Genomic DNA, 15846 nt, shown 5'->3' on the forward strand with positions numbered 1-15846 from the left:
ATAAAATCTAATAATCGACCATTTGAATTTGACCCAAATCATAAAACTAATGTCCAAGGGTTCACTCTTCAATCAATTATAATCCATAGATCACAATAAAATACAAATTTTAAAATCTGATTTTAGACTAGATTGTACAAACTCCTCCCATCCCTGCTCCTTACTGGCTAGCCACACCTGAAAGGGGTGGGGCTAGCCATTTAAATGCCCACATCTGCAGTCATCAGTCCTCTTTCAACCAAACCAGAATGGAACCCTAGAGATGTGTTATTGACTGTGACTATGGACCAGCATGGAACCCTAGAGATGTGTTATTGACTGTGACTATGGAACCCTAGAGATGTGTTATTGACTGTGACTATGGACCAGCATGGAACCCTAGAGATGTGTTATTGACTGTGACTATGGACCAGCATGGAACCCTAGAGATGTGTTATTGACTGTGACTATGGACCAGCATGGAACCCTAGAGATGTGTTATTGACTGTGACTATGGACCAGCATGGAACCCTAGAGATGTGTTATTGACTGTGACTATGGACCAGCATGGAACCCTAGAGATGTGTTATTGACTGTGACTATGGACCAGCATGGAACCCTAGAGATGTGTTATTGACTGTGACTATGGACCAGCATGGAACCCTAGAGATGTGTTATTGACTGTGAGTATGGACCAGCATGGAATGCTAGATACAGTTGAGGTAAGTTTTTCAACCACTCCACACATTTATTGTTAACAAACTATAGTTTTGGCAAGTCAGTTAGGACATCTACTTTGTGCATGACACAAGTAATTTTTCCAACATTTGTTTACAGACAGATTATTTCACTTATAATTCACTGTGTCACAATTCCAGTGGGTCAGAAGTTTACATACACTAAGTTGACTTTGCCTTTAAACAGCTTGGAAAATTCCAGAAAATTATGTCATGGCTTTAGAAGCTTCTGATAGACTAATTTACATCATTTTTGTCAATTGGAGGTGTACCTGTGGATGTATATCAAGGCCTACCTTCAAACTCAGTGCCTCTTTGCTAGACATCATGAGAAAATCAAAAGCAATCAGCCAAGACCTCAGAAAAAAAATTGTAGACCTCCACAAGTCTGGTTCATCCGTGGGAGCAATTTCCAAACGCCTGAAGGTACCACGTTCATCTGTACAAACAACAGTACGCAAGTATAAACACCATGGGACCATGCAGCCGTCATACCGCTCAGGAAGGAGACGCGTTCTATCTCCTAGAGATGAACGTACTTTGGTGCGAAAAGTGCAAATCAATCCCAGAACAGCAGCAAAGGACCTTGTGAAGATGCTGGAGGAAACAGGTACAAAAGTATCTATATCCACAGTAAAACGAGTTCTATATTGACATAACCTGAAAGGCCGCTCAGCAAGGAAGAAGACACTGCTCCAAAACTGCCATAAAAAAGCCAGACTACGGTTTGCAACTGCACATGGGGACAAAGATCATACTTTTTGGAGAAATGTCCTCTGGTCTGATGAAACAAAAATAGAACTGTTTGGCCATAATGACCATCATTATTTTTGGAGGAAAAAGAGGGGGAGGCTTGCAAGCCGAAGAACACCATCCCAACTGTGAAGCACGGGGTGACAGCATCATGTTGTGGGGGTGCTTTGCAGCAGGAGGGACTGTTGCACTTCACTAAATAAATGGCATCAGGAGGAAGGAAAATTATATGGATATATTGAAACAGCATCTCATGACATCAGTCAGGAAGTTAAAGCTTGGTTGCAAACGGGTCTTCCAAATGGACAATGGTCCCAAGCACACTTCCAAAGTTGTGGCAAAATTACTTAACTGGACAACAAAGTCAAGGTATTGGAGTGGCCATCACAAAGCCCTGACCTCAATCCTATAGAAAATGTGTGGGCAGAACTGAAAAAGAGTGTGCGAGCAAGGAGGCCTACAAACCTGACCCAGTTACACCATCTCTGTCAGGAGGAATGGGCCAAAATTCACCCAACTTATTGTGGGAAGCTTGTGGAAGGCTACCCAAAATGTTTGACCAAAATGAAACAATTTAAAGGCAATGCTACCAAATACTAATTGCGTGTATGTGAACTTCTGACCCACTGGGAATGTGATGAAAGAAATAAAAGCGTAAATAAATAATTCTCTCTACTATTATTCTGACATTTCACATTCTTAACTGACCTGACTTAACTGATCCTAACTGACCTAAGACAGGGCATTTTTACAAGGATTTAATGTCAGGAATTGTGAAAAAATGAGTTTAAATATATTTGGCTAAGGTGTATGTTAGTAAGGTTTCATATCAACAATTTGATTTATATTTTTGAGTAAGGTTTCATGTAAAAAACAATATATTTATGTGAGTAAGGTTTCATAAAAACAATATGACTTCAAGTTGCATAAACAAAAACACAAATGATCAGTCAAAAACACAAGTCAGAACACAGCCTCTCTATTCTCTCATGTGATTTCAGGTCCTCTGACTGAGAAAATGTCTTTCCACATTGAGAACAGTGGAAAGGCTTCTCTCCTGAATGTGTTCTTTCATGTGATTTCAGGTGCTTTAACTGGTTAAAACTCTTCCCACATTGGGAGCAGTGGTAAGACTTCTTTCCAGAGTGTATTCTGTTATGTATTTTCAGGCTCCCTAACTGGGTGAAACTCTTTCCACACAGAGAACATTGGTAAGGTTTTTCTCCTGTGTGTATTCTCTCATGCCTTTTCATGTTAACTAACAAGGTAAAACTCTTTCCACATTGGGAACATTGGAATGGCTTTTCTCCTGTGTGTGTCCTCTCATGCCTTTTCATGTTAACTAACACGGTAAAACTCTTTCCACATTGGGAACATTGGAAAGGCTTTTCTCCCGTGTGTGTCCTCTCATGCTCTTTAAGGTTCCGTAACTTCATAAAACTCTTTCCACAATGGGAACAGTGGTGTCGTCTTGCTGGTTTGGGAGTCTCTGGTTCTGGTTTCCCTGAAGGACTCTTCCCGCTATCGGAGAATCTCTTCCTACTGGAGTGAGAATCTGGTCTCTTTCCTGCCAAAGACATATTATTGTGTTAAACAAAGACCTGAATGAAACCTGAAACATGATACAACTTTATTTCTATTAGGTTGCAAAAACCCAGGTAGCTTTTCACAAAAATCCCAAGTTTTCCAGATATCCTGGTTGGAGGTAGAGGTCTTCACGGGTCCAAAAAGTTGGACCTGTTCCGAAAGGGACCTGGGGGTTCTACCACCCGGATCCAAAAGGGACCTGGGGTTCTACCACCCGGATCCGAAAGGGACCTGGGGTTCTACCACCCGGATCCGAACGGGACCTGGGGTTCTACCACCCGGATCCGAACGGGACCTGGGGTTCTACCACCCGGATCCTAAAGGGACCTGGGGTTCTACCACCCGGTTCCGAAAGGGACCTGGGGTTCTACCACCCGGATCCGAACGGGACCTGGGGTTCTACCACCCGGATCCGAACGGGACCTGGGGTTCTACCACCCGGATCCTAAAGGGACCTGGGGTTCTACCACCCGGATCCGAAGGGGACCTGGGGTTCTACCACCCGGATCCGAACGGGACCTGGGGTTCTACCACCCGGATCCGAAAGGGACCTGGGGTTCTACCACCCGGATCCTAACGGGACCTGGGGTTCTACCACCCGGATCCGAACGGGACCTGGGGTTCTACCACCCGGATCCTAAAGGGACCTGGGGTTCTACCACCCGGATCTAACAAAAAGCAGCAGGAAACCTGGGTTCTAGCTGACAAAGTAGGATCCGAACGGGACCTGGGGTTCTACCACCCGGATCCAGTAGACTAATAGGACCTTACTAGGTTATTTATCAAATAAGATCCTAAAGGACCTGGGGTTCTACCACCGGAGAAACTAGGGACCTGGGGTTAGCTAGCTACCTAATTCAGGCTGGGAGTGCATACGGGACAGTTGGGTAGCAGTCTACCACCCGGATCCAAACGGGACCTGGGGTTCTACCACCCATTTTAATTCCATCTTCTATTAATGAATCCATTTTGGGACCTGGGGTTCTACCACCCGGATCCTAAAGGGACCTGGGGTTCTCCCCACCCGGATCCAAACGGGACCTGGGGTTCTACCACCCGGATCCGAACGGGACCTGGGGTTCTACCACCACGGATCCTAAAGGGACCTGGGGTTCTACCACCCGGATCCGAACTAACAAAAAGCAGCAGGAAAGTTGTATTTTGTTAAAACGACTTTATTATCTGAAGCTGACAAAGTAGGAGAAGAGCGGGAGAGGGGCCGTACTATGAAAGCCCGGGCTACAGTAGACTAATAGCTACCATTACTAGGTTATTTATCAAATAAGATTACGTAGTACCTGTCTTGGACTAAAAACCAGGGAGAAACTAGTTAAGCTACATAGCTAAGGTTAGCTAGCTACTCTAATTCAGGCTGGGAGTGCATACGCTTTCCGATCCTACAGTTACAAACAACAACAACTCCATTCAGACTATTAGGTAGCAGTCTACCTGTTGGCTTTTGGTCGTTGCAGACTATCCTTCTCCTTGACCTTTTATTCCGTCATTTTAATTCCATCTTCTATTAATGAATCCATTTTGCTGTTTGCCTACAATCCTTAGTGACTCGACCAGCCACTACTGAAGTGCTTTAGTAGAAGAAAGAGATGAACTGAACGTTGATCCTCCCCATCGGGCTTCTGTTTTCCAAACTGAGTTCCTGATTGGTTAACATGTTGTGCAGAAGGCCGTGCCATCTGGAGGAAAACGCAAGGTCATGTGTCTCCTAACATTTTGCCACACAGAGAGGATCTGTAGCCTAGCGCTGCTTTGATGACTTGTGATTGGACAACAACAAGCTTCTTGCAACGCTCCACTTGAAAAGCAAAGAGCAGCCACGTTCAGATCTGTACGGGCCCTTCTCTCTCTACTGCAGAAGCCACGTTCAGATCTGTACGGGCCCTTCTCTCTCTACTGCAGAAGCCACGTTCAGATCTGTACGGGCCCTTCTCTCTCTACTGCAGAAGCCACGTTCAGATCTGTACGGGCCCTTCTCTCTCTACTGCAGAAGTCACGTTCAGATCTGTACGGGCCCTTCTCTCTCTACTGCAGAAGTCACGTTCAGATCTGTATGGGCCCTTCTCTCTCTACTGCAGAAGTCACGTTCAGATCTGTACGGGCCTTCTCTCTCTACTGCAGAAGTCACGTTCAGATCTGTATGGGCCCTTCTCTCTCTACTGCAGAAGTCACGTTCAGATCTGTACGGGCCCTTCTCTCTCTACTGCAGAAGTCACGTTCAGATCTGTACGGGCCCTTCTCTCTCTACTGCAGAAGTCACGTTCAGATCTGTACGGGCCCTTCTCTCTCTACTGCAGAAGTCACGTTCAGATCTGTACGGGCCCTTCTCTCTCTACTGCAGAAGCCACGTTCAGATCTGTACGGGCCCTTCTCTCTCTACTGCAGAAGCCACGTTCACGTTCAGATCTGTACGGGCCCTTCTCTCTCTACTGCAGAAGTCACGTTCAGATCTGTACGGGCCCTTCTCTCTCTACTGCAGAAGTCACGTTCAGATCTGTACGGGCCCTTCTCTCTCTACTGCAGAAGTCACGTTCAGATCTGTATGGGCCCTTCTCTCTCTACTGCAGAAGTCACGTTCAGTCTACGGGAATACCAGGACACCCGAGACCCGAATCATTTTAGATCCAACCCAAAACAACATCTAGAATACCAGGACACCCGAGACCCGAATCATTTTAGATCCAACCCAAAACATTATCTAGAATACCAGGACACCCGAGACCCGAATAATTTTAGATCCAACACAAAATATTATCTAGAATACCAGGACATCCGAGTCCCGAATCATTTTAGATCCAACCCAAAACATTATCTAGAATACCAGGACACCCGAGACCCGAATCATTTTAGATCCAACACAAAACATTATCTAGAATACCAGGATTGTGTATTCGGGAACAGTTGGAGCTGCAGAGACCTCTGATTCCGGGAATCTTTCAACTGGGTTTGCTTTCATGGATTGTCATGTTTACAGGCTGAGCAGAGCTCTATAATACTAGATAATGTCATGTTTATAGGCTGAGCAGAGCTCTATAATAATAGATAATGTCATGTCTTTAGGTTGAGCAGAGCTCGAAAATAATAGATAATGTCATGTTTATAGGCTGAGCAGAGCTCTATCATAGATAATGTCATGTTTATAGGCTGAGCAGAGCTCTATAACAATAGATAATGTCATGTTTATAGGCTGAGCAGAGCTCTATAATACTAGATAATGTCATGTTTATAGGCTGAGCAGAGCTCTATAACAATAGACAATGTCATGTTTATAGGTTGAGCAGAGCTCTATCATAGATAATGTCATGTTTATAGGCTGAGCAGAGCTCTATAACAATAGATAATGTCATGTTTATAGGCTGAGCAGAGCTCTATAATACTAGATAATGTCATGTTTATAGGCTGAGCAGAGCTCTATAATAATAGATAATGTCATGCTTATAGGCTGAGCAGAGCTCGAAAAGAATAGATATTGTCATGTTTATAGGCTGATCAGAGTTCAATATTAACAGATATTGTCATGTTTATAGGCTGAGCAGAGCTCTACAATAATATTCAGAATAAAAATATAAAACAACATGTAAAGTGTTGGCCCCATGTTTCATGAGCTGAAATTAAAGATCCCAGAATGTTTTGCCATTTGCTAATGAGCTGAATGTTGAGACAATTTTACATCCCAGTTCGTTAACATTTCTCCTTTGCCAAGATAATCCATCCATCTGACAGGTATAGCTGATTAAACGGCTTGATCATTACACACGTGCACCTTGTGCTGCGGACGATAAAAGGCCACTGTTAAATGTGCAGTTTTGTCACACAACACAATGCCACAAATGTCTCAAGTTTTGAGGGAGCGTGTAATTGGCATGCTGACTGCAGGAATATCCACAAGAGCTATTGCCAGAGAATTTGGCAGTACGTCCAACTAGCCTCACAACCACAGACCACGTGTAACCTTCGCCAGCCGAGGACTTCTTCACCTGCGGGATTGTCTGAGACCGGCCACCTGGAGAGCTTATGAAACTGATGAGTATTTCTGTCTGTAATAAAGCCCTTTTGTGGGGAAAACTCATTCTGATTGGCTGAGCCTGGCTCCTAAGTGGGTGGGCCTATGCACTCCAGGCCCACCTATGGCTGTGCCCCTGCCCAGTCATGTGGAATCCATAGATTAGGGCCTAATTAATTTATTTCAACTAACTGATTTCCTTATGTGAACTATAACTCAGTAAATTCCAAGTGCTTTGAAAGGCTGGTCATGGCTCACATCAACACCATCATCCCAGAAACCCTAGACCCACTCCAATTTGCATACCACCCCAACAAATGCACAGATGATGCAATCTCTATTGCACTCCACACTGCTCTTTCCCCACCTGGACAAAAGGAACACCTATGTGAGACAGCTCAGCGTTCAATACCATAGTGCCCTCAAAGTTCATCAATAAGCTAAGGACCCTGGGACTAAACACCTCCCTCTGCAACTGGATCCTGGACTTCCTGATGGGCCACCCCCAGGTGGTAAGGGTAGGTAACAACACATCCGCCACGCTGATCCTCAACACAGGGGCCCCTCAGGGGTGTGTGCTCAGCCTCCTCCTGTACTCCCTGTTCACTCATGACTGCATGGCCAGGCACAACTCCAACACCATCATTTATTTTTCGATGGTAGGCCTGATCACTGACAACAACGAGACAGCCCATAGGGAGGAGGTCAGAGACCTGTCCATGTGGTGCCAGGACAACAACCTTTCCCTCAACGTGATCAAGACAAAGGAGATGATTATGGACTACAGGAAAAAGAGGACCGAGCACACCCCCATTCTCATCGATGGGACTGCAGTGGAGCAGGTTGAGAGCTTCAAGTTCCTTGGTTTTCCACATCACCAACAAACTAACATGGTCCAAGCACACCAAGGCACCTGTGAAGAGGGCACGGTAAAACCTATTCCCCCTCAGGAGACTGAAAATATTTGGCATAGGTCCTCAGATCCTCAAAAGATCCTACAGCATCACTGCCTGGTACGGCAACTGCTCGGCCTCCGACTGCAAGGCACGACAGAGGGTAGTGCGAACGGCCCAGTAAATCACTGGGACCAAGCTTCCTGCCATCCAGGACCTCTATACTAGGTGGTGTCAGAGGAAGGCCCTAAAAAATGTCAAAGACTCCAGCCATCCTAATCATAGACTGTTCTCTCTGCTACCGCACGGCAAGCAGGACCGGAGCGCCAAGTCTAGGTCCAAGAGGCTTCTAAACAGCTTCAACCCCCAGGCCCCACTATAGGTAGGTGTTATAACAACTGGGATATCTTATAACACTATAGGTAGGTGTTATAACAGGTAGGATACCTAACAACACTACAGGTGTTATAACAGGTGGGATATCTAACAACACTACAGGTGTTATAACAGGTGCTCATGTCAAAATTAGGGGATATCCTTCTTTAAGTGAAGGGGTTGCTCTTTGCTATAACACAAACTCCAGATTGTGGCTTTATGTGAATTAAATGGGGTTTATACACCCATGTTTATTGACAACCCCTACTTAACCCCTACTGCTTTCACCTATACAATAGGTGGTCCTAGTAAATAATGAAAGTTACCAGCACAGCACACCCACTGACGATACATTAGAATTAACTTATTATCATTACCGAAATGAAGGTTCTCATTACCGAAACGAGCCTAAAAATGATGCGGTAATGAGAAATGTGTGTTTTAGTAAAGAGAGGCCCTCAGCTTCATCTGGAAGAAATAGGGGACAGACATTATGAGTCAGCAAACTATTGACCACATCACTAAAGCCCATTCATGCCTCCATGTTGGTAAGGTAATGGTTCTCTAAGTGTTTACCACATCACTAAAGCCCAACATCTCCATGTTGGTAAGGTAATGGTTCTCTAAGTGTTTACCACATCACTAAAGCCCATTCATGCCTCCATGTTGGTAAGGTAATGGTTCTCTAAGTGTTTACCACATCACTAAAGCCCATTCATACCTCCATGTTGATAAGGTAATGGTTCTCTAAGTGTTGACCACATCACTAAAGCCCATTCATGTCTCCATGTTGGTAAGTTAATGGTTCTCTAAGTGTTTACCACATAATTAAAGCCCATTCATACCTCCATGTTGGTAAGGTAATGGTTCTCTAAGTGTTGACCACACCACTAAAGCCCAACATCTCCATGTTGGTAAGGTAATGGGTCTCTAAGTGTTGACCACATCACTAAAGCCCAACACCTCCATGTTGGCAAGGTAATGGTTCTCTAAGTGTTGACCACATCACTAAAGCCCATTCATGTCTCCATGTTGGTAAGGTAATGGTTCTCTAAGTGTTGACCACACCACTAAAGCCCAACATCTCCATGTTGGTAAGGTAATGGTTCTCTAAGTGTTGACCACATCACTAAAGCCCATTCATGTCTCCATGTTGATAAGGTAATGGGTCTCTTAAGTTTTTCCCAATCCAATCTTTTTTGTCATTTCGGTAATGTCAAGGTCAAGTGTCGTAAAGGGGGTGTTTGAGAATAAGATCCTCATTCTGAATGCATAAGGGAAAAATGTTAACGAACTTGTGCTCATCTCAGGGCTCCTCCACTAGATGATGCATCATGGGTGAATAAAACTGAATAAAAATATTGGAGTTTTTACAGCAACTTGAACAAGTGTTACGGCAATGAGAAATACGTCCACTTACACGTTTTTATACAAATATTAGTCACTTTTAAATTTCAATACCTCATCTTCAAACATGTGACCGAACAATCTTCAAGGACTGAAGAGTTTGTGCCCCCGTTTTTAAGACACTACTTACTGGTGTTACTCAGATCTCCCGTCTCCTCTTCCTCCTCTTTCAACGTGACAGTAATCTGCCCCTCCTCTTCTTCCTCTTTCAACGTGACAGTAATCTGCCCCTCCTCTTCCTCCTCTTTCAACGTGACAGTAATCTGCCCCTCCTCTTCTTCCTCTTTCAACGTGACAGTAATCTGCCCCTCCTCTTCTTCCTCTTTCAACGTGACAGTAATCTCCCCCTCCATCTTCACTCCAAAAACGTCTTCCTCCTCTTGTTTAACAGTAACAGCCTCCTCTTCTTTCACAGTAACATCCTCCTCCTCCTCTTCTTTCACTGTAACTTCCTCCTCCTCTTTCACTCTGAAAGCTTCATTCGCTTCTTCTTTCACAGTAACAGCCTCATCCTCTACTTCTTGTTTAACTGTGTCAGCCTCTTCTTCTTTCTCCGTCCAGCAGACCCCCTCTTCTTCAGCAGGAGTGGAGTAGCTAAGTGAACTCATGGTCGGGGATGTTAACTAGCTAGCTACTTAGCATTAGCAATTAGCCTCGTGCAAAACTAACTTAGCCAGCCAGCTACCTGACAAACAACGTAAATATTAACGTTACATTAAATGGGCCAACAAATAGACACGACAGAAGTATGTTTAAAACACAGTGACTGTTTTCGATAATGTTGGATACGGAGGTGGCCGACGAACGGTTGTTACTGTTGATGAAGTGTCCCGTCCACTACATTATACGTCACACGAGAAGTATCGCCTGAAATCTGCACATCGCCATCTGCTGACTGGAGTGGGTAACGCAGTTGTATTTATTTGTTTCATAGAAGTGTAATATTTTATGTAAACGTACAGAGACGCGTGTGTTCATGAATTAGTGCAGATTTTGCAAAGAGGGAATTTAAATACTATAAGACACAACAGTAGTAGGTCTGATTACCAACAATGACGAGACATCAACAAAGCTGGGACCGAGAGACTGAAAAACAGCTTCTATCTCAAGGCCATCATACTGTTTTTTTAAAATCTATCACTGAGCTGGTTACCACCCGGTTACTCAACCCTGCACCTTAGAGGCTGCCGGCCTATGTACATAGACATGGAATCACTGGTCACTTTAATCATGTTTACATACTGTTTTACTCACTTCATATGCATATACTGTATTCTACTGTATTTTAGTCAATGCCACATTGCTCATCTTAATATTTATATATTTCTAAATTCCATTATTTTACTTTTAGATGTGTGTGTATTGTTGTGAATCGTTAGATACTACTGCACTGTTGGAGCTAGGAACACAATCATATCGCTACACCCGCAATAACATCGGCTAAATATGTGTATGTGGCCAATACAATTGGATTTGATTTTAAAGAGCATCTGTATGAGCATTTAAGCCCTAGTTCATGCAGCGCTCTATCGCCGCACTTTCTCTTAGGAAAGATTAGCGATAGAGTGGCCTTTCGGCTCAAACTGAATTATTCCACTGTTCAGTCGTTTGCAACATACTTCAGTCTGAGACTGACATCATTGAAGTCGATTGTTGTGACGTCTAAATGAGGGGTGTTGCAGAAAACAAAGTAATCAACGATTGGCTCATCCTCAACCAATCAGAGTAACAACGGCAGACGAACCGTCACTCCAAAACTAGACTCATTGTCTACGTCTCCCTCTAAACCTGATTAAACTAAACTTGGGTAAATGATGCGTCTTGGCCAGAGAGATCTGGCACATACAAAATGACACCGATTGGCCAGATGGTGGCGCTATAAACAAGAGATTGAAAATGTACACTTTGAAAGGTCATGCTCCCTTCACCCCGTTTTACTCAGTCAGGAAATTCGGTACAAAAATCCCTCTCCTCCACCAGTAACCACAGCCACAAAGTCAGAAGACCCGCCTCCTCGACCAATCAGACGGGGGAGTGTGTACGCTGACCGGATTCATAAGTGCCATGGGATCTTTAGTGACCACAGAGTTGAGACACCAGTTTAAAGTCCCATCTTCTTCCATTTTGTTGAGGAACATTCCATTGTTAGTTAGTAATTCAACATAATTCAAGTGAAATTAGTGTTGTAAATATGTATGGTATAAATTACAGGGATCTGTCTTTGCAATTACAGTCTTCTTGTTAATTTCAGCTTCATATTTCTCTTTGGCTTTTGTTTGTCTGTCTTTCCTCTTGGTGGCATTCATACCTCTTTGTGCCAACAACTTGAAATGGAACTCCATTTAAATAGAAGCCTTTTCCTCTCCCAACTGTTGTTTTCCTGTTAAAGGCTGAGCATCTGGTGAAGGTCAACAACATGATATATTACTATTAGAATGAAAGGCTGGGCATCTGGTGAAGGTCAACAACATGATATATTACTATTAGAATGAAAGGCTTGTATGGAAACCAACATCGTTTCTCTGTCCAATAGATTAACTCCTCTGTCCAATAGAATAACTCCTCTGTCCAATAGAATAACTCCTCTGTCCAATAGAATAACTCCTCTGTGCTTTGAATGGAATTTCTTATGCCAGCGAGCTCATTTTAGATGAGGGTATTAACAGTCAGCTACTAGGCATCTACAATAAGAGCATACTACTTACCCTTTTGACCAACATTATTGTCCTTTTGCAATGTTATGAATGTTAGGGACATTGGTCCTTTCTCAATGTTGTGAATGTTAGGGACATTGGTTCTTTCTCAATGTTGTGAATGTTAGGGACATTGGTCCTTCCTCAATGTTATGAATGTTAGGGACATTGGTCCTTCCTCAATGTTATGAATGTTAGGGACATTGGTCCTTCCTCAATGTTATGAATGTTAGGGACATTGGTCCTTCCTCAATGTTATGAATGTTAGGGACATTGGTCCTTTCTCAATGTTATGAATGTTAGGGACATTGGTCCTTCCTCAATGTTATGAATGTTAGGGACATTGGTCCTTCCTCAATGTTATGAATGTTAGGGACATTGGTCCTTCCTCAATGTTATGAATGTTAGGGACATTGGGGCTTCCTCAATGTTATGAATGTTAGGGACATTGGTCCTTCCTCAATGTTATGAATGTTAGGGACATTGGGGCTTCCTCAATGTTATGAATGTTAGGGACATTGGTCCTTCCTCAATGTTATGAATGTTAGGGGACATTGGTCCTTCCTCAATGTTATGAATGTTAGGGACATTGGTCCTTCCTCAATGTTATGAATGTTAGGGACATTGGTCCTTCCTCAATGTTATGAATGTTAGGGGACATTGGTCCTTCCTCAATGTTATGAATGTTAGGGACATTGGTCCTTCCTCAATGTTATGAATGTTAGGGACATTGGGGCTTCCTCAATGTTATGAATGTTAGGGACATTGGTCCTTCCTCAATGTTATGAATGTTAGGGGACATTGGTCCTTTCTCAATGTTATGAATGTTAGGGGCATTGGTCCTTCCTCAATGTTATGAATGTTAGGGACATTGGTCCTTTCTCAATGTTGTGAATTTGAGTGACGTTGCCAATTCTTGTTCCCGAATGTATTTAGATATTTGGTTCTCAAACTTGAACTCGAGATGCAGAGCATTCCTTAATTATTCAGACTGCTTCACTTTTTAGTATTTGGGGAGTTTCTCCAATTCTTCTCTGCAGATCCTCTCAAGATCTGTCAGGTTGGATGGGGAGCGTTGCTGCACAGCTATTTTCAGGTCTCTCCAGAGATGTTCAATCGAGTTCAAGTCTGGGCTCTGTCTTGGCCACTCAGTGACATTCAGAGACTTGTCCTGAAGCCACTCCTGCGTTGTCTTGGCTGTGTGCTTAGGGTCGTTGTTCTGTTGGAAGGTGAACATTCGCTCCAGTCTGAGGTCCTGAGCGCTCTGGAGCAGATTTTCATCAAGAATCTCTCTGTACGTTTCTCCGTTCATCTTTCCATCGATCATCTCCTTGACCAAGGCCCTTCTCCCCTGATTGGTCAGTTTGTCTGGGCGGCCAACTCTAGGAAGAGTCTCGGTGGTTCCAAACTCCTTCCATTTAAGAATGATAGAGGCCACTGTGTTCTTGGGGACCGTCAATGCTGCAGACATGTTTTGTCTTCCTTCCCCAGATCTGTGCCTCGACACAATCCTGTCTCGGAGCTCTATGTTTAACCCCATGGCTTGGTTTTTGCTCTGACATGCATTGTCAACTGTTGGATCTTATCTATAAAATCCAGTCCAATCAATTGAATTTACCACAGGTGGACTCCCAATGAAGTTGGAGAAACATCTCAAGGATGATCAACGGAAACAGGATGCACCGAAGGTCATTTTCGAGACTCATAGCAAAGGGTCTGAATACTTAAACAAGGTATTTCATTTCTTTTCTTCTCATTTTTAATACATTTGCAAACATTTCTAAAAACCTGTTTTTCGCTTTGTCATTATGGGGTATTGTGATGTCATTATGGGGTATTGTGTGTTGATTGATGAGCATTTTTATATATTTCTAATCCATTTTAGAATAAGGCTGTAACGTCACAAAATGTGGAAAAGGCAAGGTGTCTGAATGCTTTCCAAATGTAATTTTAAAAAATGTGTTTCATGCAAATCGGAATACACTCCCTCATCTGATTGGTCAAGTAGGCGGACCTTCTGACTTTGTGACTGTGGTAAACTTTGGAATTTTGTGGAAAACACCGAAAATGCTACTCTTCTGGCACCGAATGATGTGGCATCTATGGCCAAAAGTCTCAAAACAAAATATTTTCCAGACTTGTACCTAAAATAAAATGGCTGCTATTTGACCAATAACCCTGCAGGTGGGCGTGGTCTGGCACATAAATCAGTCAAGGATATTCGTATTGTAACAACATTTGGTACACATGTTGCAAACACGGTCAAGACTCAATATATGCAAGAACATTCATATCTACCACACCGTGGTGATCTGTTTGACTCAGAGTATCTACCACACGGTGGTGATCTGTTTGACTCAGAGTATCTACCACACAGTGGTGATCTGTTTGACTCAGAGTATCTACCACATGGTGGTGATCTGTTTGACCCAGAGTATCTACCACACAGTGGTGATCTGTTTGACTCAGAGTATCTACCACATGGTGGTGATCTGTTTGACCCAGAGTATCTACCACACAGTGGTGATCTGTTTGACTCAAAGTATCTACCACACAGTGGTGATCTGTTTGACTCAGAGTATCTACCACACGGTGGTGATCTGTTTGAGTGGTGAAATTTGGCACACATGCTCAGGGATATGAGTCTAGCTAACTCAAATTATATCTCAAGACACCACTGGGCTAATTTTGACGAAACTTGGGTGAATGATGTGTTTTTGCCATAGATCCGGCATTTGCTAAATTACACTGATTGGCCCAAAGGGGGCGCTGCATCATTCGTGGGGGTCAACATGTTTACTGTTGCCTTTTTTCTATTCAATTCAACTCTCCTTAAAGTCGGCATCTGAACAGTGATTGGCTAGATCTGATAGATCTGAACAGTGATTGGCTAGATCTGAACAGTGCGTAAGGCAATTTCATATTAATTCAAGTAGACGAACAGATATTAAAATGAACAGACTAGGTCTATACTGCTCCTACATAGTGTAACAATACATCATGTAGATGTATATAATGCACAGACTAGGTCTATACTGCTCCTACATGGTGTAACAATACATCATGTAGATGTATATAATGAACAGACTAGGTCTATACTGCTCCTACATGGTGTAACAATACATCATGTAGATGTATATAATGAACATCCACGAGTAGCTAACACAAAATATTATTTGAATCCAGAAAAATATGTTGCATTCATCAAATCCTTTTGAAATCATCAACAGTGTTTTCTCTGACATGGTGGAATAACGGAACTCTCAAGACAACTGGGAACTCTGGGAAAAAAAAAAACAAGCTCAAATCACGATGTCAGTGATCTTCAGGTTGGAAAGTCGGGGTCTATACACACACGTACACATGGATTTAGTGTTGTAGAGGCCTGAGGAACACACTTAATA

The 15846-nt window shown here is 43.2% G+C and overlaps 2 pseudogenes; both read right to left on the reverse strand.

Annotated features, from left to right (window-relative positions):
• LOC112229424 overlaps nucleotides 1-10627 on the reverse strand; it is a 43154-nt pseudogene extending 32527 nt beyond the window's left edge.
• The window catches only part of LOC121845338, a 102767-nt pseudogene that overhangs the window by 57223 nt on the left and 29698 nt on the right, over nucleotides 1-15846 (reverse strand).

Source organism: Oncorhynchus tshawytscha, unplaced genomic scaffold (genome assembly GCF_018296145.1).
Source record: "Oncorhynchus tshawytscha isolate Ot180627B unplaced genomic scaffold, Otsh_v2.0 Un_contig_910_pilon_pilon, whole genome shotgun sequence".
NCBI classification, from domain to species: Eukaryota; Metazoa; Chordata; class Actinopteri; order Salmoniformes; family Salmonidae; genus Oncorhynchus; species Oncorhynchus tshawytscha.